The sequence below is a fragment of the Vulpes lagopus genome, chromosome 23, assembly GCF_018345385.1.
Source record: "Vulpes lagopus strain Blue_001 chromosome 23, ASM1834538v1, whole genome shotgun sequence".
Classification (NCBI taxonomy): domain Eukaryota; kingdom Metazoa; phylum Chordata; class Mammalia; order Carnivora; family Canidae; genus Vulpes; species Vulpes lagopus.
In genome coordinates this window covers 3,850,212-3,876,525 of record NC_054846.1, presented here as the reverse complement: position 1 = coordinate 3,876,525, position 26,314 = coordinate 3,850,212, and the positions used below count along the sequence as shown (strand labels likewise).

Here is a 26,314-nt window from a genome sequence, read left to right as displayed (position 1 = left end):
CTCTCTCTCTCTCTCTCTCTCTCTCTCAAATAAATACATCTTTTTAAAAAATTTGTCTTAAAACAACTAAAGAAATAGGGCTTGACTGGAACAAATTACATCAAATGTAACACAGACACAGAGGTACCAACTACGAAAAGCACATTAAGTGCTATGAAGGATACAATGATGAGGTGTCATAAATATCCGAGACACAGTCTGAGAAACAGTATAAACTGGGTCATCTGAGGAGAGGTTAAGAGTGACCTTTTACAAATTTGGGGCCAGTTTAAGGGAACTACATGATATATTTTAGTATACAAGAGTTAGACTGTGGGAAGCGCCACTACTCTAGACCTAGAGAGGGAAAGAAAGAAATGATAATGGAAGCCAGAGAGGACAACTATGAGGATGGCTGCCTTATGGGAGCTATGACCTTTAGTAAAAGGTCATTCACTGGGCAATGAGGGAACAATAGCAGTAAGTGGCCAGATTCACTTTCCTCCCTCCTTCTGATCTGCTTGCTATCTGTGCCTCACATTATTTGGACATATCTGGAAACCACAGGGCAAGTGAGGGCATTAATGTGATCCATATTGGTAGAATCTAAGGGGGAAAAAAAGGAAATGAGGTCAAAAAAAGATACTCAGAACAATATATAACTAAGGTCCCAGGTGAAAAAAAAAAACAACAAAAACAACTATGAGACAGAGGTAAAACTTAAAGAGACAATGGCTGAGAGTCTTCCAAAATGGATGAAAAGCCTAATAGTCAAATGCAAGAGCCCAAAAAATTCAAAGCAGGGCAAATAAAAAAGAAAATAGCATTTAGCAAAATCATGGGGAGAGAGCAGAATGCACACACAAAAGGCATTAAGGCAACTAGATAGAAATCACATCTTAAGGGAGCAACAATTTTACTAAAGCCAACTTCTGAAGATCAACAACAGTATCCAGAAAACAGTGGGATACTATTTCCTAACTGTTGCGATAAAATAAATGTCAACCTAGAATTCTATACTCAATAAAATATCATTCATGAATGAGGATAAATTAAGAAAATCTTAGAAACATACTGAGAGGTTTTGCCCCCAACAGAATTATTAAATCAAAACTGTAAAGAATGTTCTTCAAGCAAAAATAAAGTTATTCCACAGAGAATGTCTTAAGTAGAGGAAGAAATGAAAAGGAAGCAAATGGATAAATATATGGTAATATTTGAAAAGGAAAAAAATACTTTATAAAATTGTCATGATAATATTAAAGCAATTAAAAATAGGGATAAAACTAAAATAGAAAACCAGAATAACATACAAATGAGGTACAGAGTAATTGGAAATAAAGTGATTGAAATTCCCCTGTAGTGGGCAGCCCCGGTAGCCCCGTGGTTTAGTACTGCCTTTGGCCCAGGGCCTGATCCTGGAGACATGAGATCGAATCCCATGTCAGGCTCCCTGCATGGAAGCTGCTTCTTCTCCCTTTGCCTGTGTCTCTCTCTCTGTGCCTCTCATGAATAAAGAAAATAAAATCTTTTTTAAAAGAAAAGAATTACTTAAAAAAAAAATTACCCTGTAGCGTTCGGAAGGAAGGCTGAGATCCTGATTGATATCTGACTTTAAAATATGCATGTTAGGAGTGTAAATGTTGAAAGAATACCAGTGTGCACAACTTTCAAACTAGCAGAGGAAAACACTAGAATAAAAGAAAACATTCAGTCAATCCAAAAGAACTCAAGAAAGGAAAGTAAAAATATAAAAGGTAGGACAAATTGAAGCTTTAAAATACACAAAGCAAAAATGTATACAACTGGGATCCCTGGGTGTCTCAGCGGTTTAGCGCCTGCCTTCTGCTCAGGGCGTGATCCTGGGGTCCTGGGATTGAGTCCCAACGCCGGGCTCCCTGCATGGAGCCTGCTTCTCCCTCTGCCTCTCTCTCTCTCTCATGAATAAATAAAATCTTTTAAAAAAATGTATACAAATGAAAGAAGAAATTGACAAATCAAAAATTAAGAGGAAGAATTAATACCCTCTTTGAATAAACAATAGAAAAAACAATCAGAACATTAGCGACTACATGCAATTCCTAACACTATCAACTAACTTGACCTAGTTGACATTTATAGAAAACTCCAGTAAATAACAGCAAAAAAAGAGACTATTTTCAAGATAACATGGAAAATTTACCATGATAGACTCTATCTGGGTCACAAAGTAAGTCTCAATGTAAAAGTTTCTCTGCAACACAAAGTATGTTCTCAGAGCACAGTGAAATTAAATTAGAAATCAACAGCACAAAGGTACTGGGAAATTCATAAGCACTGGAAAGTAAATAACACATATTTAAATAACCCTTGGGTCAAAGAAAAAGTCAAAAAAAATAAAGCATATATTGAACTGAAAGAAAATGAAAACAAGGGCACCTGGGTAGTGCAGTTAAGTGTCCAACTCTTGGTTTCAGCTCGGTGGGTGATATCAGGATGGTGGCAACCAGGTGTAAGTCAGGCTCTGTGCTCAGCACTGAGTCTGCTTCAGACTCTCTCTCCCCCTCTCCCCCATCTCTCTCTCTCCCTCTCTCTCCAATGAATAAATCTTAAAAAAAAAAAATGAAAACAAAATATACACTAAATTCCTGTAATAGAAGAGGGAAAAAAAAGTCCTCTGTTCAAAGACCTCACTTTTTTAAGAACAGGAAAAACAAAAGCAAGTAAACCCAAAGTAAATGGAAAAAAGAAAATAAATATTAAAGAAGAAAATCAATGAAATAGAAAATAGATTTAAAAACTACAGAAAATCCATGAACCAAAAATGCTGGTACTTTGAAAATATTAATAATATACATAAACCTCTACCCCGATTGATCATAAAATATAGAAGATACAAATTACAAGTATCAGGAGTGAAAAGACCCTGCATATATATGAAAAGATAAGAGCATTTCATGAACAATATTTTGAAATATATTAAGACATTCTGAATACACATTCAGATCTGGCCAAGAAAGAGAATAAATTTAATCCTTAAATTTAAATCTTTATTCAGAGATGATAAATTAAATCCTTATTCAGAGATGATACAAAAAAAGTAACATACTCAAAGAAGTTCCCAATACTAACTTCCATTTAGTGCCTGAACTAGGTGAGCTGTATAAGTGAAATTGCAGACACAAAATAATTTGTGGTCCAAGTGTGGACTGCTATGGTGGTATAAGAAAATAATGCTTCAATGACTCCTTGATCTCTTGTTAAACTAGAGAAACCTGGGTGGACTGTGAGACTAACAAAGGCTTTGAATGCATGTGAACATGGGTTTGAATCATGACTCCACTAGTTTCTAACTGTATAACCCAGAAATCACTAATCTCATTTAGAGATAACTCTATCATACAGTGTTTATATAAAGGTAAAATGAAACCAAATATGCAATAATGGGTAACATTTTTAAATAAAAGCTATTTGTCTTATAATAATAATAATAATAATAATAATAATAATAATAAGCAGCAAGGGAGAAAGTAGGATCCTCCCTGCATTCCTCCCTGACCCACTCAACCATTAGAAGAAAGCATCTAGAATGGTGATGTCAATACAAGAGAAAGATGCCTGGCTATGGCCACAACTGAATTCACCAAAGTCAGTGCAATGCAGAAAGGGAGGAAGTAAGTAAGAGAAGGGGACCAGATGCCTCGAAATGCAAAGAGCACATTTCAGATGACCAACAATCCTGTGATAAAGGGAGATAGAATTTTCAAGCTACAGTTCTGGCCATTTTCTTGGTAAAGGCTTTGATCCAGAGACAATTACTACTCTATATAGATTGTTATGGACTGAATGTTTGTTTGTTCCCCCAAAATCCATACATTGAAGTCCCAAACCCCAACATGGTGGTATTTGGAGACAGAGCTTTCAGGAGTTTCTTAAGGTTAAATGATATCATAAGGATGGAACCCTGATCTTATGAGTGTCCTTGTAAGAGGAGACAGGGGGGAGCACTCTCTCTTCCCCATTCTCTCTTTCTCTGCACCCCAACCTCCCACCCCCCCCACCTCTGCCCCTGCCATGTGAGAACAAGGGGAGAATGGGCAGTCCACAAGGCAGGAAGAACTCGATCATGCCGGGACTCTCATCTCAAACACCCGATCCCCAAAACTTTGAGAAAATGTATCTGTTTTATAAGCCACCCAGTCTAGGGCATTTTGCTACAGCAGCCAGAACTAAGACATCTATGCTATTCATTTTCACTCCATTAAGTAGTTTGTGCCCCCTGAAGGTAGTTTCCATATTAAAGAACCTTTGGTAGAACAAAAACACAAAACATGTATGGGCTGAAGGATCCTGTACTTTAGATCACACGTGGGTGGGCGTTGAGGGGAGGTGAGATGACTGGAGTTCAGGCTCCCTGGTGACCTTAAATTCCACGGCTTCCTTCATCCTTTGAGATTGTCGGCTAAGCCTAAGTGCTCCTCCCTTCAATTCCTTCCTTCTCGTGTCTCTATTACCCCACACGTCAAGTGGCTGCCCTGTCACCAGAGCCATTAAGCACCTTGGAGAGCCAAAGAAGAGGAGTGAAACGTCATTTCAGTTGGTTTGGGTCTTTCATGTCTGCTTGTCTCACATATGAAGGAATACGAGCTGAATATACTCAGCAAATAATGAAGCCACTCCTTTGCAATGAATTTTTAGAAACTAATTCATGCAAGGAACAGAGAATGATAGGCGCAGCTCTTAACAAGACACACTCTCACTGGAATTTGGGATAAGAATTTCAAAGAATTTTATGCCTATCAAAAATCAACCTGGGGATAGAATTCCATCAGCCTAATCAGGATTCTTGCCTTTGAAGTGCTCCTTTTGTTTTTTCATGCCTTTTCCTCTGGCACCCTTATTTCATGCACAAGATGATAAATATATAGGCATGTTTGGTGAGCTTGTTCAGCTTAATAAAATTCCATCAAAGTCCAAATGAAGTGTGAATCTAGTTTAAGGGTTTTCATTATTTCCTCACGTATATAATAATCAAGTTATCCAAAAAAAATCTTGTATCACTATACTGACTGTTTTAAAAAGACAGGCCATAGATTACAGAGAAAATAACTAGTCTCTAAACAGGCTCTTAATTTTAAAATATATTCTGTTGGTATAATGATAATTCATAAACCCCCAAAAAAGACATGTAACTTATGGATGCAACATTAAAAGCATAAATAGTTTTAAAAGCAAAGAGTTCTCCACATTTTTAAAAGAGTGTTTCTTAAAAAGATGAAAATTGTACAAATATGACCACCCAAGCCTGCTGGACACTGGTTTTCATACTGCTGTGCCGTGAGTAATTTGTTTTAGTGGCCCAACCTTCCCTTCTTACCTTCTGTACTTACGAGAATGACTCACTCACTTAGTAACTTATACATCATTTTCAGCCAGAGAGCACAGCCAAGCAATTTAAAACCACTTGGAGAAATAAAAATCTATCACCTCCACAAATATGCATTTACCCTTCATTTAGCAACAGTGTCTTGTATGCCATTTCCTGGCCAGTTTTTCTTACTCTTACTGCTCCCTCTGTTCCTTGCCTACTTAATTGGACTCAGGTGTATTTTGAAAGCCAAAATTCTCAGCTATCTTCCCATAAAGGCAGGTGTCCAGGAAAACCAAACAAAAGGAAAAACAGAAAGGATAGCACTTTAGGTCCTATGAACACGAACCAGCTCTTATAATCAAAATTTAAATTTTCATATTTTGATGGAAACAGTAAACTCATTTTGTAGAAAATTTCAGTGTGTTGTTCTAGAAGTATAGTAAGTTAAACTATTCTGTATTGGCCATAAAAAGCCTTAGCATATGTGCAAAGGTATATTTCCTCATGAAGCTTAGCAGAAATTAACTGCCTTAAATAAAAATAACTTCAGAGGCTGTTATAAATGTCAATGATACCTATTAAATGGGTGATAGAGTTTATAACATTATTATTTTTTAGCCTGTATATTCTCAGGCTCACCAAGAACATTATTATTGTCATTAGTAATATTATCAATTAATGTTTATTGAGCTTGGGACAGAGACAGCATTATACTCTACTATCACTACTATTGTGAAGATTTAAGTGAGATACTGTATATGACCAGGTCTAGCACTTAATAGGTTTTGAACAATGATGGGCTTATTTATGGTTCCTACCCTGGAAAGGTTTATATTCTGTTATAGATGCTCAGTCAATCACTAATCATAGTGTATTTTTTTTTTTTTTATGATTGTGATGGGAGAACCATGTCCTGGTGCAGAGCAGGGCAGAGCCATGTAAATCTGACTAAGAATGCTAGAAGACATGACAATGAATTTTAGAGAACATGTGAAAAGTTAGCTAAATGGCAGGAAGAAATTTGTTCAAAACTGATGGAACAAATCCCTGTAGAGGTAAGAGGAAATGTGATCTAGAACACAGGGGGGAAGCCATTATGATGTGCAGATTAGCATGAAAAATGTATTCTTGTTCACAGGCTACAAATGTTCATGGGTAATTATAATGGCTCATATGGACTTCAATAAAGATGTCAAAGAAAATCTGATGACATCAACTTAGAATTATATAACTAATTATTGTTGGCTTCTAATATAGATCCCAAATTGAAAATTTTTTTACCCTTTAATGTAGCCAATGTTTTAAAATGCTTATTCTTTCATTCAATAAATACTGCAATTAACTGAATGGTAAGTGTAATTCGCCTACCAGGAAAAAATGTCCTATTTTCTTATGCACACATTTGCAATTCACAGTACTTTTTGCCCTTTTAGTAAACATTTATCATTCTCCATTTATTTCAATAGTTCCTTTCCAATGAGAATATTGAAAAGCTTGTAAATTCCATCATAAATAGTACAAAGAGACAGTGATTATGAAGTTGAATGTTTCCATTACTGTAATTTACTCTCGACTTAGAAAAATGACTATATAATGAAGCAACATTAACAATATTCACAGGAGAGTAATAACATAATAAATATATATGTGTCTATTTATGTCCACCCACTTGCTTCAAAAATGTATAACCCAGTGGCCACATATGATCACAACACTTATTATACTTTATCATACTAAGTGAATTACGTGATTAGGAGATTCCAGGAATAGTTTTCAAATAATTTAAAAAATAAGAAATATTATCAAAGCACATTACCATGCCATTAAAGAAAAAAAGCAAGGGTACATTAGTTTTTTCCAAACCTTATGAAGAAAGGCAAATACTAGAATCCAAAGCCTAACTGGAATTTATGTATATTTTTAAAGAACAATACGTTTAAAAATAAAACTCATTATCAAGTTCCTCAGTGTACCAACTTTTCCTGTCATTCAAATGTCTCATTATGTTGCAAATGAGTGCTAAGAAAATAAAAATGCATTCGGCCCTTTAAACTTTGCTGTTTAGATTTCTCACCAACATGCAAATGAAAGTTTAAGAAAACAATGGTGATAGAACGAATCCCATGTTTTTCTAGTTTTTTTTCTACTTTACTCTGGTTAAGGGTGTCCTTCTGACTTGATGAAGGAATACTGCATTCTATCTTGTAGAATTCACTGTTGCTTCCATCCATCTGGCCTGTTCCATGGTCTCCACAAGGCAGCAACCCTCTCCAACATGCATCTGCACCCACAGCATAGAACTAAGAGGTCAAATAGAACACTGCAGGCCGATACGAAATGTTTATACTAATCACTTCTATTTCCCCATCCTCAGTGACTCCTTTCTTCTCTACCTCATGTCCATCCATCACTCTTCATTCTCTCTAGTCTCTTGGACCAGGAACTACAACTTGTCCTCTGTGTGGCTTCCTTCTTTTACCTATTGCCTTAGAACAGAGAGGACGAGTAAAATAGTCAAATATAATAAAGTAAAAACCTGTAAGAAAACCACATCCTTGTTTATGGGCAGCAAAAACAGCATATCTCTTCTAGTAACCACTTAAATGCTTGTTGAGTCAGGATGAATATTATAAAATAACATTTTCTAAGCACTAGAGGCCCCAGTTTACTTTTCTCTCATAAAGAATTAGTGTAAAACTTTAAGCCTTGCCCAGTGCTTCTCATAATATTGAAAGCTCATTGAGCTGACTAGAACTTTTTTCCTCACCAGTGTCTCTCAATAGATAAAATAGGCATTGACAAGTTATTTAAAAAAAAAAAATAATGAATCTCAGTTGAGCACATAAAACAATTTCTGAGTTAAAAGTCAATTTACCTCCTCCAAGTCTGTAATTTATATCAGGAAAGATATCAGACCATAGAAGAACAAACTTTGCTAGTTACAAACTCCATAGAAGGTTATCGAACTGGGGCGCCTGGGTGGCTCAGTCGGGTAAGCATCAGACTGCTGGCTTTGGCTCAGATCGTGATCTTAGGGTGGTGGGACTGGATTGACCCCAAGTAGGGCTCCACGCTCGGTACCAGTTCTGCTTCAGATTCTCTCGCTTGCTCTCTCACTCACGCTCTCTCCCTGTGCTCCTCCCTGCTCCCACTTGTGTGCTCTCTCTTTCTCTCTCGAATAAATAAAATCTTTTTTAAGAAAGAAAGTTATTATTATATTTTCCCTTCCTCTTCACCACATACATTGGGAGCACAATTTTACCACCTCCATCCCCACATGAGAATCTTTTTTAAAGAAAATTAAAGGACGAAAATTAAGGTAAAAATATCTGTATGTGATTTTCTTAAGTTCCATTATTTTTGTGTGTTTGACTGATTATTATACAAAGGACAATTTTTTTTAAATGTCACTGTAATAGTTATGTCACAGAATTCTTAAAATTGAAATCTAATGGAGCGGAAACTGATGAAGTACAATGTGCAAATTATGAGTAAAAAATAAACCAAATATTTATTTCCAAATATTTAGGTCTTGCATTTAAATCTCCATTTAGATTTCTGGGAGCAATTTCAATAAAAGTTCTAGAACAGATTAATTTTTCACCTGAAAAGTAATTTGTTCTTGAAGTCTATACTAAAAACAAACAAAACCAAACAAAAAAGTAATGGTAAATATGATTAGATTTAAATGACAAACAATAATATTAACATTTGGCTATAATATTTGCTACCCAATTGTACTTGGATCAAAATGAATCTTACCAGGACTGATTTTTCTAGTTATTACTTTTAAACTAAAGCTGAATGTGTTTGACTCTCTGAGCTGAATATCATCAATGTAGATTACTTTTACAATAGCAGATTAGACAAATTACTAAATTTCTAATTTTAAAATTCTAATTAGATTAAATATCTAATTCAATATTAAAGACAAATTATTAAATAACAAATGCAATGTCCGTCTTTCCTTAACACATGTTCCCCAAGTTTATACCAAAGGTCATTCTATGGCTAAGGAATATTTCTGAAGAGGTTTTTAAAAGGGTAACTACTCTGCAGAAATTATTTGACATTACAGTATCAACCAGCATTCTAAAACTTTCCTTTAGAAAATGCTAGTCAATATTACTTTCTGTGTTGAAATAAAAGTTCAAAGATAAACATTTCTCACCATGGCTTGGCACATGCTGAGATCCAAATGTGCAATCTTGGGCCTTAAAATGTGTGACAAACCCACAGCAAGAGATGCAGAAAGACAATACAGGAGAAGGGCTGAGATGACTGCATAATCACCTGCATGAACACTAATAAATTTTCTATAGGTTGTCAGTTTCTGCGTTGCCCATTACAGAAGTAAAAGCGCGGTATATAATAAATAAGGGAGTACACTGAAGTGAACACAGAGCGAAAGAGTGAATGTTTCTATGGAATATTCTCTCCCTCCTAACTTCCTTCTTTTCTAGAATTATTTATTAAGCACTGTGCACCAGATACTGCGCTAGGCATTAGAAACCCAAATATGATGCTATTCAGAAGACAGAGAGTAAACTGCAACCAAGAGCATAAGGTGAGGAGTGGTAAAGTATTAGAAAAGCTGGCAGAGCAAACTCAATCCTATTACTGGACGTGTTGAAATTGTTTCTCCCGGCACTCACTCCCAAGGTGGTATGAAACATCAGTAACTAAGTGTTTTTATGAAGCTTATAAGACTTCACATTTTTCCATTAGTTAGAGGTGACACTGAAAGTGATCTTATGCTGTTCTAATATATTTATTTAAAAACACACTATTTAATAAGAGTAATTGGCTGTAGAGCTGTGCCTAACACCCAACAATCTTCATAGAAAAGGTTGACTGAGAAACAAATTCTGGCAATTATTAAGGAGGAAGAATCATATCTTTTAGGCATTATTAAAAGCCAGCTAATTGTTTATAATTTGGAGGAAAGGGGATTTCTCCTTATAAAAATTAGCTGTAACATACTCTGGGTCCATCTAGATGGTGTATTTAAGGACTAAAAACTGTAGAGCTTTTCATTTAGGACTTGTCTTCAACCATGATAGCTGCAGAAAATCCTGAACACATGCAACAGTTATCCTAGCTCTGCTTCTTACTATCTCTGTAAGCTAGCACAAGTCTCGCCCTAATTGGGCACCAATTTTCTCATCATTATGGTAGAGATAATGTTAGTGTCTACTTTAGATTTGTGAAAATGAAATGAGATAATCAACATGGAATATGCAAAAAAAATAAAATAAAATAAAATAAAATAAAAAAACATGGAATATGCAACTAGCAATTAATATCATTGCAATCACCATACTGTTATTACAAAATCCTTCATAATTTATGTTGATAAAAGCTAAGAAAATATATGTCAATTATACTTCGATAATAAAATAAAAAAGCTAAAAATATGTAAACCTTCAAGGTATAAATCTAGATACAGTTTCCTACAACCTTGTCCCCTATTTTCCCACACGTGACCATATTAATAGTTCTAATGGTAAAATTTAGGTCTTCTCCATAATATTTATTTACTGTATCTCTTTTTCTAAGCAATATAAAGTCTATAATTCATTTTTTATAAGACCCCACTGTGATGGTTAATTTTATGTGTCACTTTGGCTACGTGATGGTACCCAGTTACTTAGTCAAATACCAGTTTTGGTGTTGCTGTGAAGCTTTTTAGGTATGACTATCATTTAAATCAGTAGAATGAGTGAAGGAGATACCATCCATAATGTGGATGGGCTTCACTCAATAAACTGAAGGCTTTAAGTGAAAAGACTGAGATCTCCATAAAAGGAAGGTATTGTGCCTGCAGACCAGCTTCAGACTCAAGAGTGCAACATCAACTCTATGGGTTCGATTTCTCTGGAAAATTCAGACCAATATGGCCACATAAACCTTTTCTAAATTATTTTCATGTGAACTTCAATAACCCAGTAATATTCCTAAAATTACCCATCAATTTTTCTCAAGCCCATCACAAAAAAAAAAAGGAAAAGAAAGACATTTGCTGGGAAATGGGATTAAAAATGATTCAAAATACCAATCTGTTGATATTTTTTAAAAGATGTCTTAGCCAACTCCCTTAAGAGCAAGTTCAAGAGACTTTTTAATAACAAGAGGTATTAGTATGACCTAAAAATATCTCCTATCTCACTACCTCAGACACTGACTCAATATGATTGGCCACTGAGACAGCAATGCCAAAGGCTGAGTGAGAGAGACCTAATTATTTTCTACCTAGACTTGACTGAATTATTAACCCTAATGCGTTCTTTGGTGCTACTCATAAGCACAGATACACAAGCAAAATTTCCTCTAATTTTTAGTATCATCCAGCACTACCCGAAGGTATTATATGACTTTTTTTCTGTTCAGACAGATGCATATCTCAAGGGGAAAAAATAACAACTTTTTTAAATGACTTCAAGTAGGGGCACATGAGTGAACCAGTGGGTTGAGCGTCCAACTCTTGATTTCAGCTAAGGTCATGACCTCAGGGTGGTAAGATCAAACCCCACCTCAGGTTCCATGCTCAGAGAGGAATCTGCTTGAGATTCTCTCTCTCCCTCTCCTTCTGCCCCTCCCCCCACTTAAACGCATACTCTAAATAAATAAATAAAATCTTTAAAAAAAAAAATTTAGGAGCACCTGAGTAGGCATTCAGTAGGTTAAGCATCTGCTTTTGGCTCAGGTCATGAACCCAGGGTCTAGGATTGAACCCTGCATTGGGCTCCCTGCTCAATAGGGAGTAGTTGCTTCTCCCTCTCCCTCTGCTCCTTGCCCCTCTTGGACTCTTATTATATATATAAAGTAAGAAACATGCCTTAATTCTGTTATATTCTCTGTAAAATATATATATATATATATATATATACACAAATATATATATAAATATTTTACAGAGAATATGAGAATTAAGCCATGTTTATTACTTTAGGAAACCAACACTTTAATTAAGTGGACTGCATAGCCACATAAATACTACATAATAAAGTTAGACATTGTTTTCTAATATTTACCTTTGTGGAGAATTTTCAAGTGTATTGCAATGAAGCTGAAAAGAAGTAGGACTTTAGTCTTCCATGCTCTATCTCTAGCATCTGGAATAGTACCTACACATGGAAGCTGCTCATAAACCTAATCAAATGACTAAATGTAGGAGTTATTTCACATAAATAACTTCCTTATGATCAAAAGAGAGATCACCCTGTAGGTAATAAAATCAACATTCAGAGCTATAAAGTTATTAAAACTATACAATTAGTAAGGGTCAGGACCAAATACAGAATCCAACATTTTTTACTTCTAGTAATGCAACTGCCAATGCACCAAAAATTGCATGACTTGTAAATGCCAAAGGATGTTTTTGGGGAAACCATTAATGCAGCCCAACATTTCAGACTCTATACAGATACACCTTCAAGTTCAAAGTAAAACTAAGAACGAGTTATTTTCCCTCTAATAAGGTAGGTCTTTTAATGAAGTATACAGATTCACCAGACCTAAGTCAACAAAAGCAAGTTTTATATTTTTTATTTTTTTTAAAAGCAAGTTTTAATATTGACACTTACTAAGGGCTGTTTCTTAAAGAGGAGAAATGGATGGCCCTAGACCTAGCAGAAACTAAGAGCTACAGTGTTCATGACTTCAGATAAATCACCTACACTAACCTGCATGCAAATTTCTCTATGTGTGTTTGTGTGCGTGCACGTGCGTGCACATGAGAAAGAGAAAGAGACACACAGAGAGAGAACATGGCTTTCAGTGTAATCCTGGCACCCCTTCCTTCAGATCATAAATCACTCCACTGAGTAGTCAGGGAGGAACAGTAATTCTATCATCAGACGTCCTCAGGGGTAGCAATCTGCCCTACAGGGAACGCCAGAGAACACTTCCTATGCGTCTAAAGCAGGGCACTGATATGCAGCAACACTGTCACAAATCAAATAACCCCTCAGTTTCCTGAAAAAACATCCTTGAACCCAATTACATTCATAACTCAAATACAGAACATGTCTCTAAATTAAAATACTTCACTATAATACAATAAAGTTGCCTCAAGATGTCTGGGTGGCTCAGTGGCTCAGCATCTGACTTCAGTTCAGCACGTGACCCCGGGGTCCTGGGATCGAGTCCCACACTGGGCTCCCTGCATGAAGCCTGCTTCTCCCTCTGCCTGTGTCTCTGCCTCTCTGTCTGCATCTCTCATGAATAAATAAAATCTCTAAAAAATAATAAAAATAAAGTTGTCTCATCTTGCTTGCAATTATTGTAGAGAGTCTTGTTAGCAAAGGGATAAATTCTTTATACAGGTATCTTTATCTTGGAGGGCCCTAGCCCCCCACTGATATAGCCAGAGTAGATAGGAAAGCCTCTGGGGAAAAGGGGGGGACACTTACACAGAGGCCAAACTGAGGAATTAATAAAGGGAAGATGGAAAATCAAGAGCAAAGTTATAGGTCCTGGAGAGATCGGGTTCTCCAAAGGAGGCAGATAAGCCAGCGTAGCTGCAGGGAGAAGTCCAAGGTGGACACATAACGTCAGTGAGGTGTCCTTATCCCCATTGATGTAACCTTCTGAATTAATGAGATAACAGAAAAACAATTATAATTATTTACGTACGTCCCCATCTGACCTAAGGACCTCAAGCAGAAAGTGATGTGCTCTGTGCCTCCCACTGATTACTGGTGGCACCATTTTGCATATGAGAATTTAAACATTGCTACAATTTTAAATACTGTATCATGTTTGGGGGGAGGTGGTTAGTGTTTTCTCTTTTAAGATAAAGATTTATGCCAAATAATAATGAAATTTTGACCTTTCCAAAAAAAAAAAAATTGGTACACTTAACTACAGGAGTTAAAGTTTCAAAGAAAGAAAGCTCTAGCTGGGAAAAATGTCATAAAACAGTAATCGGACTACAGGCCTAGGCAAAGCAGAAATTACAGAGAAATGGAGAACCATTCTCTTATGAGTTGAAAAATTTGACGTCACAGAGGGCACCAGCTTTGCCTCTACTGGCGGGTGGTAGGGTTCAGGAAGAGAACGCACCCTGGCACTACCCGGCACTACTTAGGAGTCTTCTGGATGCACAAGCAGTTTCAATCAGGTGCATAACCCCAGGTGCATAACCCCAAGGGGTGGAAGCAGCAGGAGGTGGGGTAAAGATAAATCACAGCCTCTTCCTTCTAGGATTCAATAAAACTAGTTTTTAAGAAAACCACGTAGCACAGGGTCCTGTACAGAGTAAACTCTTATTAAACCTAAGCCAAAATTACTAAAAATAAACAAGGAATCCTTTTCATCAGCCCTGTATTGTCATTTCTTTGGGTATAGACTTCTCACAGCCATGTTCACATGGCAAAATATGTAATACCTGGACTCGAATAAAGGAAAAAAGTAGCAAGGTTATGTGGATTATGAAATAGTACACTGTGTAATAATATTGAATCGTTTCAAAGTTAATAATATTAACTAATATTATTCATAGTTAATAATATTCATAGTTTCAATATGTCCCCCAAATGGTACGGAAACCATTGAAAAATGTGATTTTCCTAATTACTGTTAGGGGTTACCATAAAAGTCAACTATTAGAATTAATTAGCTGGAATTAAAACACACATGCATGTGCATGTATGCACACATATACACCTGTTGTAAAGGGCACTTTATTCCTTTTTTTAAAGGATTTTATTTATTTATTCATGAGAAACAGAGACAAAGGCAGAGGGAGAAGCAGGTCCCTGTGGGGAGCCTGATAAGGGACTTGATCCCAGGACCCCGGGGTCACGCCCTGAGTCACCCAGGTGCCCCTGAAAAGGACACTTTAATAAGAAAACTTTATACATGTTTTCTGAAAGGCTATTATGACAAATGTCCTTTTTATAAGATCCTATTAATATGTCTTCTCATTTGTAGTTAATTACTCTCCATCTGGTAAAATCTCTAGGAGATATTTTTCTCTCAAAAGAAAATTTGATTTGCATAAAAACAATTAGATGGTCTATAACCTATAAAAAGACTAAAGAGGATGGGAAAAGTACTGAGAAGAAAGTCTTGTTCAGCCTAAGAATATTTCAGTAATTTCCAGTGGCAGGAAAATCTGAATACTGGCTAATTGCTTACAGCAAGGACAGACCAGCAAAGCGTAACTCCAACCTAGAGGGTAAAACTCCCCATGTTGGATGTTTGCTTCATTCACCACCGAATCTCCAGCAATGACTAGTATTTATACCTCATAAGTGCTGAATAATTGCTTCTTGACTGAAATCACAGAATTCCGAAAAAGGTCACATCTTTTAGTAATGAGAGCACTGGAATAAAAAGACAAATGAAAAGAAATGAAATTTTTCTGAAGTATAGTTGTCAAAAATTTCACAATGAGGCACATACGTACATTTTTTTAAGTTCAGAACTTATGTTGAATTATGGCTTCTGCTCTGATAAGAATTTTATTGGATGTAATAGATACAGATTTTTCTTAGCTAGAGTCAGCATGTGTTAAATTTGAAGAAAAGAGGAAGAAAGTTTTGTCATTTGCACTTTTACACAGGAGTTTGTAAAACTGAAGATTACCTGAACTAATCTTCCAAGAAGGTCAATCATACGAAATTGCAATCTGATGTCTATTTAATGTCCACCTAATAATTGTTAAGTTATAATTTAGGGTTGCACCTCCTCTGAAAATTATACAGCATCTGGTAACAATTAAAAAAAAACAATAGAACAGAGGCTTAAGGCTTATTAAGATATGACAGCTCACATGATTCTCCTTCATTTTATAAGGGGACTTATGTTGCAAAAGGGATAGTGATATATCATCTTTAAGCAGATATCAAACATTTTATTTACATCCAGACAACAAATATGCAGGTATGCTTAATTCACCCTAATCCTCAGAAATAAATTAGGTTTACAAGTTACTTTAAAGCTTGCCATTTTTTAAAGATGTTATTTATTTATTTTAGACAGAGATGGAGCGAGCACTTGAGTGGATGGGGGGGCAGAGGGACAGGGAGATGGACTTTCAAACCCACTCCACGGTGCAGGTGAAGCTCAACACGGGGCTCCGTCTCACCACCCTGAGACCATGACCTGCGCCTAAATCAAGAGTCAGACACTCACTGACTGAGCAAACCAGGCACCCCTAAATCTTACCATCTGTTAAGACTTTGTAAGTAATTAATTAGTACGCAGTAAAATTTAGACTCATGTAGAATTTAGGTTTTGAAGGACAAAGGCCGGTGGAATTGCAATGTCCATTTACCATCTCTGTCTCTACTGCACTGGGTTTACCTGTCATCCCTCTACCTGAACCATATAATAATAGTCTTATGCCTGGGCAACGTGCATCCATCCTATGTAACACTTTCCTCCCTAAAACTCATTTTTAATTCTGCAGCCAAAGAAATTTTCTCAAAATAAAATTCTCAGCATTTCATTTTCTCACTTTAAATCCTTTACTAGAGTGCCATTACTCTTAAGATAAAAGCAAAATTTTAGTATGGCCTGCAAGCTCCCGCAAGGCTGTTTCTTTTCTTTTTTTCCCGTGTCAGCCACCTAAGCCTTCCATAAGTCCCACACCCACCAACTTTTTGCCTCTACAAAGCATTTGCTTGAGTATTTTCTCTGCCTAGAATACATTAACCTCCTTCTTTGACTAATGAACTCCTACTCAACCTTCAATGTTAGCTCCCAACATGGTCTTATGTACCTCTTTTTATCACTCTGGTATACACATTTATGTGTATATCAAACACATGTACACCACACACACCACTATATATATATATATGAATTTTTATATATTATATGGTATGTAAGGTAAGGAATATATTTATACGTATTATGCTTTACAATCCTCTCTACATTATTTTTCCTTTATTCATTTTATTAATCTGTGTGCATCTCCCACTGCACAGTGCCCTCTAGGAAAATGAACAGATATCTAAAAGGACCCTGATTTGGTAGAAATTTTAATGCCTTTGTGATTAGCTTCCTAGTGTTTTGTAGCTATTAAGCGTTTCATTAGCGATGGAATGCTTGCTTATCTGTGGATTTTGTTCGTTGGTCCATTTTAATGAGCTTTATAGAAAGAGAAGGGAAAACTCACCTTTTGCCTAAAGTCCTAATTTACAACACACATCATCTTTTGTAGGTGGTATGCATGATTGAGTCCCAAGAGAGAAGGCTGATGCTGGCAAATGATTTGATTCTGTTTACATTCGGGGAATTTGTAATGTGATACTACAAACAGAATTTCAAGAAGCTGTGACATAGTCCTTAGCTGAAATACATTAACTTGACACAGAACTTAAAAATAACAGTACTTTGTGAATTGTGTTGCAGCAATGTCTAAAGAAGCTGACAAATCTAAGGAACAAAAATACATTTTATTTAAAGAAAATCTTTGAGTTGAGACTATATTGTCATGTTCTAAGCAGCACTTAGCACAGTCGATGGTGCAAAAAATAAAATCACCTTCCCAAAGAAGCATCATAATTCAGCACTGTTCATTATAGGAACTTCATTTAAAAACTATCATGGAAATAAATAAATCTGAAGTGATTTTTTTGGGGGGATTCCATCTTGTAAGATCTCAGAATTATCTTATGAAACCTGTTTTGTGCCCTCAAACTGAAGTTCTTTCATTTGCCCATCTGTTCCCTACCATGGAATTTGTTGTAGCTCACGCACGTAGTTGATAGACTTTTGGGCATTAGCACATGCCAAAAATTAAGCTCAGAAGTAGAGATAAAATGATGAGCAAAAAAGAGGTACAAATCTCCGCCTTCATGGAGCTTGCAGTCTATACAAGTAGATCTATATTTATTAAATAATTTCACAATATGTATGTATATATAGATACATAAATATTATACATATAAATATCAATTTTACTGCTATGTAGCAATTTTTATCCCATTAATTTCTCACACAATATTTGCAAAAATATAATCAGCCACCTTAAGGTATGAGTAATACATTAATAAATTTCAAAAAGCAAAAATCATATGTAACATATTTTCTGAGGTAGGTGTATCAAGGTTAAACAAGCCATATGTATAAGTGAAAAAAGCAACTTGCAAAGAATTATATAATAAACTCATTTCTTTTGCAAAGAAAACCTCTCTCTCTCCCTCCCTTTCCTCTTTCCTTCCTTCTCTTCTGTACTTCCATAATATACAATATGCACATATTTTAATGTCTGATGTTTGTGCAAGAAAAAACAGTTACAGTACCATAATTATCTTTGCAGAATAGGACTGAAGAAGTTGGAGTCATTTTTCTAACTTTATATACTTTTAAATTACTATAGGCCATAACATTAAGCAGATGTTATTTATAAGTAAATTATTTTAACTTATACAAAGAGGAAGCTCTCAAAGTCATTACATAGTAATGCCCAACATGTGTAAGTCAAGATTGTTGTTATAAGAAATGGATAATTTGAAATTCTCCCAATCCAACATCATATTTTTCCATTGAATCCGACATCATATTTTTCCTAGGATTTTTCAAACATCATATTTTTCCTTCCCACACTGTTTCATGCTATTCTTAATGGAGATAGAAAATATTGGGCTATAACTTCTAAAGGGTTCTTAAAAAACCTTCATGACAAATGATAAGGTCTCAGATTTTGAAGTGACCAAGAGATCTAAATCCCTCATTTTTGAGTCCAAGAATTAAGCTTGAAGACTATTGCCCATTTAGCTTTAACTTCCCTCTGAAATGAACAAGCTCATTTCCTATACTTTCCCTGTATTTAATATTTTTAAAACTTCCAACATATTCCGTTCTCTAATTGTTTTATTATCAAATTTTAATACATAATATGCCTGCAAGGTTCAAAAATGAAAAAGTTAAAAAGCAGTATACATTGAAAAACTCACTTCCCCGCCTTGTTCCCATCTACTCAGTGTCTCCCTCTTCACTGTAGGTAATCACACTTATTATCTTCTTCTATTCTTTAGGGAGGCCACACACAGAGTAGTCATATATGAAAGTAGAGTTACTCTTTTTTGATACCTAAGATAATATGCTATACTTTATATCATTTATAGCATATACTTTATATAGCATTTTATAATTTTAAACAATATTAAAGAATTTTAAAACTTTATTTGAAACAATAAAACTTGGAAACTTGCCCATTTTATTTATTTATTTATTTATTTATTTATTTATTTATTTACCCATTGTTTTTTAAAGACTTTATTTATTTACCCATGAGAGACACAGAGAGGCAGAGACATAGGATGAGGGAGAAGCAGGCTCCCTGTGGAGAGGAGAGCCCGATGTGGGACATGATCCCAGGCCCTTGGTACCACGACCAGAGCCAAAAGCAGACTCTCAACCACTGAGCCGCCCAGGTGCCTGGAAACTTGCCCATTTTAAAAACCAAAGAGCTTCTCCATTCTCTCATCCATAGTGCTCTATTTTAGGAATACACTATAATCTATTCAGTTTGTGACCTATTGATGGACAGTTGATTTATTTTAAATCTTTTGTTACTATAATAATTTATATAAAATAATTTATATAATATAAAACATAATTTATAAAATATAATTTATCTCTAAGTTAAATACTCAAAAGTGGGATTACTGAGTCAATTTGCAACCTTAATTATTGACAAGTTATTGTCTACAGGGAATGTTCAAACACTCCATCATGAAAATGGGGGAGAGCCTTTTCCCCCTCAGTTTCACCAAACAAGTGTATTGCCAACCTTTGAACTCTCCCAATGCTACGCATAAAAAACATGTCAAAGAACTCTTTGTTCAAATGCTTTGTTCTTTGATCCACTGAGATGTTGTTCTATTTCTTTACAACCCTTTGTCTGTAACAGGAATGGAAAATCTCTTCCCCAGTTTGTCACCTGCCTTTTGCTTTGTTTATGGGATTTCTTGCTATGTACAAGTTTCTAATTTTTATGTGGTCAAAACCATCAATCTCTTCTCTCGTTCAGTCTTCTCAATTTTGAACCAGAGTTAGAAAAGCCTTCTCACTCCAAGGTTATAAAGGAAATATCTTATGTTTTCTTTCAGCACTTTTACTGTCACATATTTTACATGTGTATTTATGTACTTTATCAGTATCCCAGGCTGATGGCATAAGTCAGACACGGCGCTGGTGATGGAACACTGACAAGATTACAGGTAACTGCCATCATAGAATATAATATATAGCAGAGAAGAAAGCCAATCATAGCCCCAATTTAAATAAAATGCAATGAGGGACGCCTGGATGGCTTGGTCGGTTAAATGTCTGCCTTTGGCTCAGGTCGTGATCCCAGAGTCCTGCTAACGGGAGTCTGCCTCTCTCTCTCCCCCTGCTTGTGCTCTCTTCTTTCTCTCTCTCAAATAAATAAATAAAAGCATTAAAAAAAAATAAAGTGCAACGAACTTCATGAGAAATAAAGTTCTTGGTTTTAGGAGAGCATATACCAGGGGGATTTAATCAAGTGTGGAGGAGGAGAAAGATATCTTCACAAGAAAGTGACATTTAAGCAGAGGCAGGAAAGGAAATTACTGCTTTATTAGCTAACTGAAAGAGAAAGAAAGAAGCAGGAAGAAAGAGTGTTCCAAGATGATGTTCCTTTGTAGAAGGAACCAGACCCCAACCAGTTGTTGGGGTCTCTTGAAAGTTCTGGTATGGAGTCTGGACATCTTTCTGAGAGTAATGGGAAATCATTAGGAATGGAAGACCTGAGGTTCAGATATAGATATTTGCTCAGCAACAAGGGCAGAGACTCACTAAAATGTAAAGCTGGTTTATTTAGCAACACAATATTCTCTCTGCAAACAAAGTTCCTTATACCTATGGCAAACCACTTGGATGTTCCAATTTTCTCCTAAACCGCTTTTTAGTTTTCCACTTAGTTTCTGTCTCTTCCCACCACCCACTGATTGTATAAAAATCACAAGATTCGATTTGAAATAAACTGAGAAAGATAGCATCTCCAGCAAATATTATCTTTATGCTTTTACTACACACCTGATTTCAACCTTTCCCTGCTACCTACTTACTGGTTGGGAATCAACTCTTAGCTTCCACAAGAAAGAGAAAGTCAGTCTTCCCCTCTACCGAGACTTACACCACCACCGTCAAGTTATATTCACAAGAGAATACAATCTGCACTGAAGAAAGCAACGAAAAATATTATACCAATGCTCAACAGCAGCCAGGAGTTTGCCTGACAGAAAGGAAAACCTTCCACAGAAATGAGTTGGTTCAAACAAAGGGTCACAGAAAGGGAGGTGGGGGGGGGATGCGGTAAATGGAAGAGGGCATTAAGGAGGGCACATGATGAGATGAGCACAGGGTGTAATACTGTATGTTGGCAAATTGAATTTAAATAAAATATAAATAAAACAAAATGAAAAAGAAATGATTTGGTTTAAAATTCCAAGTATAGAATAATATCCTTAAGCACAGACATAACCAAACACTGCTCTCCTGGCAGTATGGCTCTGGAGGCGACAATGGACTCTCGATATTGAGCTGACCATCTGGCATACACGAGAGAACAGAGCAAGAACCAGACTGTCCCTTTTGTCTTAAGCTAGCCACAATGCCTGGGAGACAGCCCAGCCTCTTCGTGATTATGGACTGGATACTAATACCCAAACCAGCAGAGAGTGTATTGAATAAAAATGTTAGTATAGCAAGATGATAAAAGTTCTGTGCGTGGATGTCCTGACGGTAGCACAACAAGTGAGAGTACTCAATGCGACTGAACTGCGTACATAGAAATGGTGAGAATGGTAAGTTCTATGTGTATTTTACCACAATTTTTTTTGAAAGTACAAAATAAAATTAAGAAGCAAAATAAAATTAACATTGGTATGAAACAGTAAGTCATTCTAAACAAATTTGGTTGCCCTCATAAATTCTTTGAGAATTATCTTGAGATAACAAGGATGAGTGTTAAGAAAAAGCAAAAATACCAAATAAATCCCTACTCAGAGGCTTATTTCTGTTTGGATTTGCTTTATGTTGCATTAGCATACTAAATTAGTTTGATTAAGGCTCTAATGCTGATATTATGTGGTAGACATATGGCACACATAAGGCATTTGGGTGAATGCTTATTTTATTGAATTTAGCTTTTATTTAAATAACAGAAATATTACAATTACTATATTCAATAACCTTATTAGGAAATTTTTTTCCAAGGTTAATCAATTTCTAAGTTCTGCACACAGCAGGGAGGTCTTATCTAATGTTTCCATGCACTAGCACAACAGGTTTTACCATAGAGCCATCTACTCTTTGAAAAAACATTAAGTCGTTGGAGATATATAGATTGTAGGAAAGCAATGTATTTCAACAATTAAATTTCATGCTTGTTTTCAAGTCACCTGAGACTCCGTTCTCCTAAAAGAAGAGCTATTTACACAAATCTTCACTACTAACTCTGGGGAGATACAAATATAAAACTTTTCCTCACTGAGGTCGAGAATATACCCAGGTGACTTACAAAAATAAGTCAGTTATTTTAAGGGAAAATAAACACTAAAATTCCTTTGATTTCGCAGGAGATAGTAGAACTAGTTACCCAAAAAACATATGTAAGGTCATACCTACATTTCCTGGCAACAGTCTGTTATTTTAGCTGAGGGCTTAATAGGACAATAGGGCATAATAGGAAAATAGGATTTCTGGTTTCAATAATCTTTGAGAACATGGAATAATCCTGAAGCCCCACAACCGCCAGGTGAAAATGTGCCTAACTAGTGTTCAGGGTCTCCTCAAGGATAGAAAAAAATGCTTCTATTGATTGTTATATTAGTAGATGGCTCTCCCTTCAAAAGTCGGCCATCCCCGAAGACTCTATATCACTGTTAGCCAGGCTCTATATGACCAGTTGCATGAGATGCTGAGAAAAGATACTTTGCTCACTCCTAACTTCTTCCTTTTGACTGTCATTGAAGCAGTGATCCATTCTACAAGCCACTTCCATTTATTGGTACTCGTTTGGAAGGAAGCTTTTCGCTTTATCTGTCTCTACTGTCAAATCCTTCTTAAAACAGAAGACAGTATGATCTGAGAAAAGAAAGAGCTCTCTCATTTCTAATTAAAAATTAGATTTAAAAAATTAAGATTTGCTCATATCTATGCCTTTTTAGACTTTCCTCGTAGGAGAGGCCCATAAGAGTAAAAGCCTCAGGGCAATGCTGAGCTATTTAGGGAATCTTAGGTTTTAGGTAAATTAAAGATCTCAGAGGAGTTCATCCTTATCTCCCACCATTTAATTAATTAGATATTATCAGTTTCTTATAATACAAGAGATACCAATACCTTGGTATCTGGTATTGGACAGGGCCTTGAAGGTATGTGACTAAATCCCAATGCTAAGAAGGGGGAGTATGTCCAAAGGTATGATCAAAGATCAGGTCAAGGAGGCCTAAGTGTGTCAAAAGTATGTTTTATGTTTGTAAGACAATATATAAAGACATTTTTATTAAAAATAATTGGAAATGGCTTCAAATTGCCTTAAACTATGACTGAGGCAATCATCACCTGGGTATAATGCATGTTATATTCTAATCTTACTTAGGCTCTCAGCATCTGACCACATTTATGGGTACTGGATGGATGTGTGCATTGGGAAATATTCCCCATAGTTCTGATATTTCCATACACCCGAGCAAAGGACTTCAATGGTTTTGTTTGAGGACTTTGACAAACCTGCTGTGGGTCAGGCTACAGATCAGCTTCTAAACTAGGATATTAAGGTTCTCCTCCCTCTCGTGGGGCTATTACAGGATAATAAAGAAAGTGTCTCTTCTGGGCCAGAGGGCAGAGTGGTTTCCAGAGCAGGATATGGATAATGTCCCTCTCGGAAGTGGAGGAGCAGCAGGTGTAGTAGCAGCTCTGTTGTGAGTCAGGGATTTCCTGAGTTCCTCAGCTGTGACACAGAATCACGGTGTTTAGGGTATCTACGGGGCCTCCTCCATACCAGGAATTGTCGTAGACCTGAAGCTCATGCTGCCTGCTGCTCTATAAGGAGGAAACTATCTAAATCATTTGGGCTTGTTGTCCTCTTACTGGTTAATTGATGGAAACCTAACAGGCCTACCTAGCGGCGGCAACAGTGGCTAATGTTAGGACCTGCCTGAGTGCTTGACACTGTGCATCTCAATTATAGATAAATTTTTAAAAATTAATATAATATTTAGCAATAAAAATAAAGCACAATATTTTAGAATTACTTGTCACAATTGTTTTACATAATGAAAGGAATTATATTGTTTATGATTATTTTCACTAACATAGATCTATTCAATCTTCTTAGTGGCCAAGAGCTTCTACTGCCTATCAGTGTTCATATCTTTTCTGTTTGACTCTAGAAATTGAAAATATCTAATCTAACATAAATTACTAGAAATGGCAATCATTTCTGGCATGGTAAAGCCCTTCAGAATACTCAGGTTGTGTAGGGATTCAGAAAGTATGAATGTTTTCTCATTAAGGGCCATTTCTTGCATCTAGAAGCAAAGTCAGTGAGCAAGGCACACACTCAAAACTAGAAAGCTGAGAAGAAAAAGGGAAAAATGGGCAGTTCACGGAATTCAAATCTGACTTTTGAATGTGTACAGCCCTAGAAACTATTTTTTTCCCTAGAAACTATTTATCCCTGATTTTACCACATTTTGTTGTACTTCTTGCATATGCCCAAGTAGAGAAAATATTTTCTCAAATGAAAAAATTTTAGAATGAGTATCAAGAGAGTGTCAAATTCTTGATTACTGAACTTCATCTTCATAGGAAACCCCTGATATATAAAAATAGTAAGAAATCTGTCTCCTTCAGTTTTGAAGCCTAGGTTTAGGCTTTTCTGGGCTTAGGGTACATTAATTACTAAGATGGTTATTTGGACACATTCCTTGAAATCACAGAACTTGTCTTGTGTTTCTGGTATCAAGAAACAATACTTTCTTATTGCTTTTTATTTTATTTGTTTTCTTTCCAACACTTGGTAAATTGTCTTTATCTTCAAAGGTCAGTTGACCTCAGAATTGACAAGCAAAGTTACATGGTTTTCTTGGCATACCTAAAAGAATAATATTTGGTGGTAGTGACAAGACCATAATAGTAATTTTCACTATTTCCTTCAATATGCAATATAATCAAGACTCAGAGTATGGATTAAACTCAGTGCAAAATCTTTTCACGTCAAAATAAGTATGCCCTTTCTTAATCCTCATATAGGTAGGGCTGAATCTCCACTGAACACTTCTACCTCATTCTCTGTTTCACATATGTCAAGAGCTGATTCTTAATCAGTGCATCAGTTGATTAATTCAGCTATAAAACAAATGTTTGTTACAACACATGTTAAAAATTAATTACTTTTCTATAATATGTAATGTGCAGTATTATTTAACAAAGAAACTTCACCAATAACTTGTTCTACTTTCTGAGTATATTTGTAATTACCTCTGTAACTGCCTATATATATTTGTTGGAAATCTGTTATTTATTTTATTTTTGCTCTAGGAAGTGCAATTTTGAACAATGACTCTAAGGTCTATCCCTTCTCTAAATATGATTACAGAATTATTCAATTTTATACTAAAAATGTGATTTTTGTACTTGCAAAAATCACTATTTGGTATAGTTCTAAAATACATAATATATTAGAAAGTTGAAGCAAATAGATTTCTTCACATTTTTCTCTAAAACAAACTAATGCTTTAAAAAATAATAAATTATAGAATTTTAAAATACAAATATTTAGTAAAATTGGTAAAGGTAGATTAGACTCTAGGCATATTAAGAATTCCTCTAGGCATATTAAGAATTCCTCTATTCCCACTAAGAAATTACTCAGAACACTAGTCCACACTAGGGGCATTCAGCTACTATGCCAAGGATTTTTGTCTTCCACTTGAAACCTTCCTTATGAAAAGTTTCTAGACAAATTTTGAGTTTCCAAGAAAGATAAAGGGAAGA

General features: G+C 35.7%; 1 protein-coding gene across 3 annotated transcripts in view; it reads right to left on the bottom strand.

Moving 5' to 3' along the window:
- MARCHF1 (membrane associated ring-CH-type finger 1) overlaps nucleotides 1-26,314 on the bottom strand; it is an 814,327-nt gene that overhangs the window by 610,446 nt on the left and 177,567 nt on the right. The window lies entirely within an intron of this gene.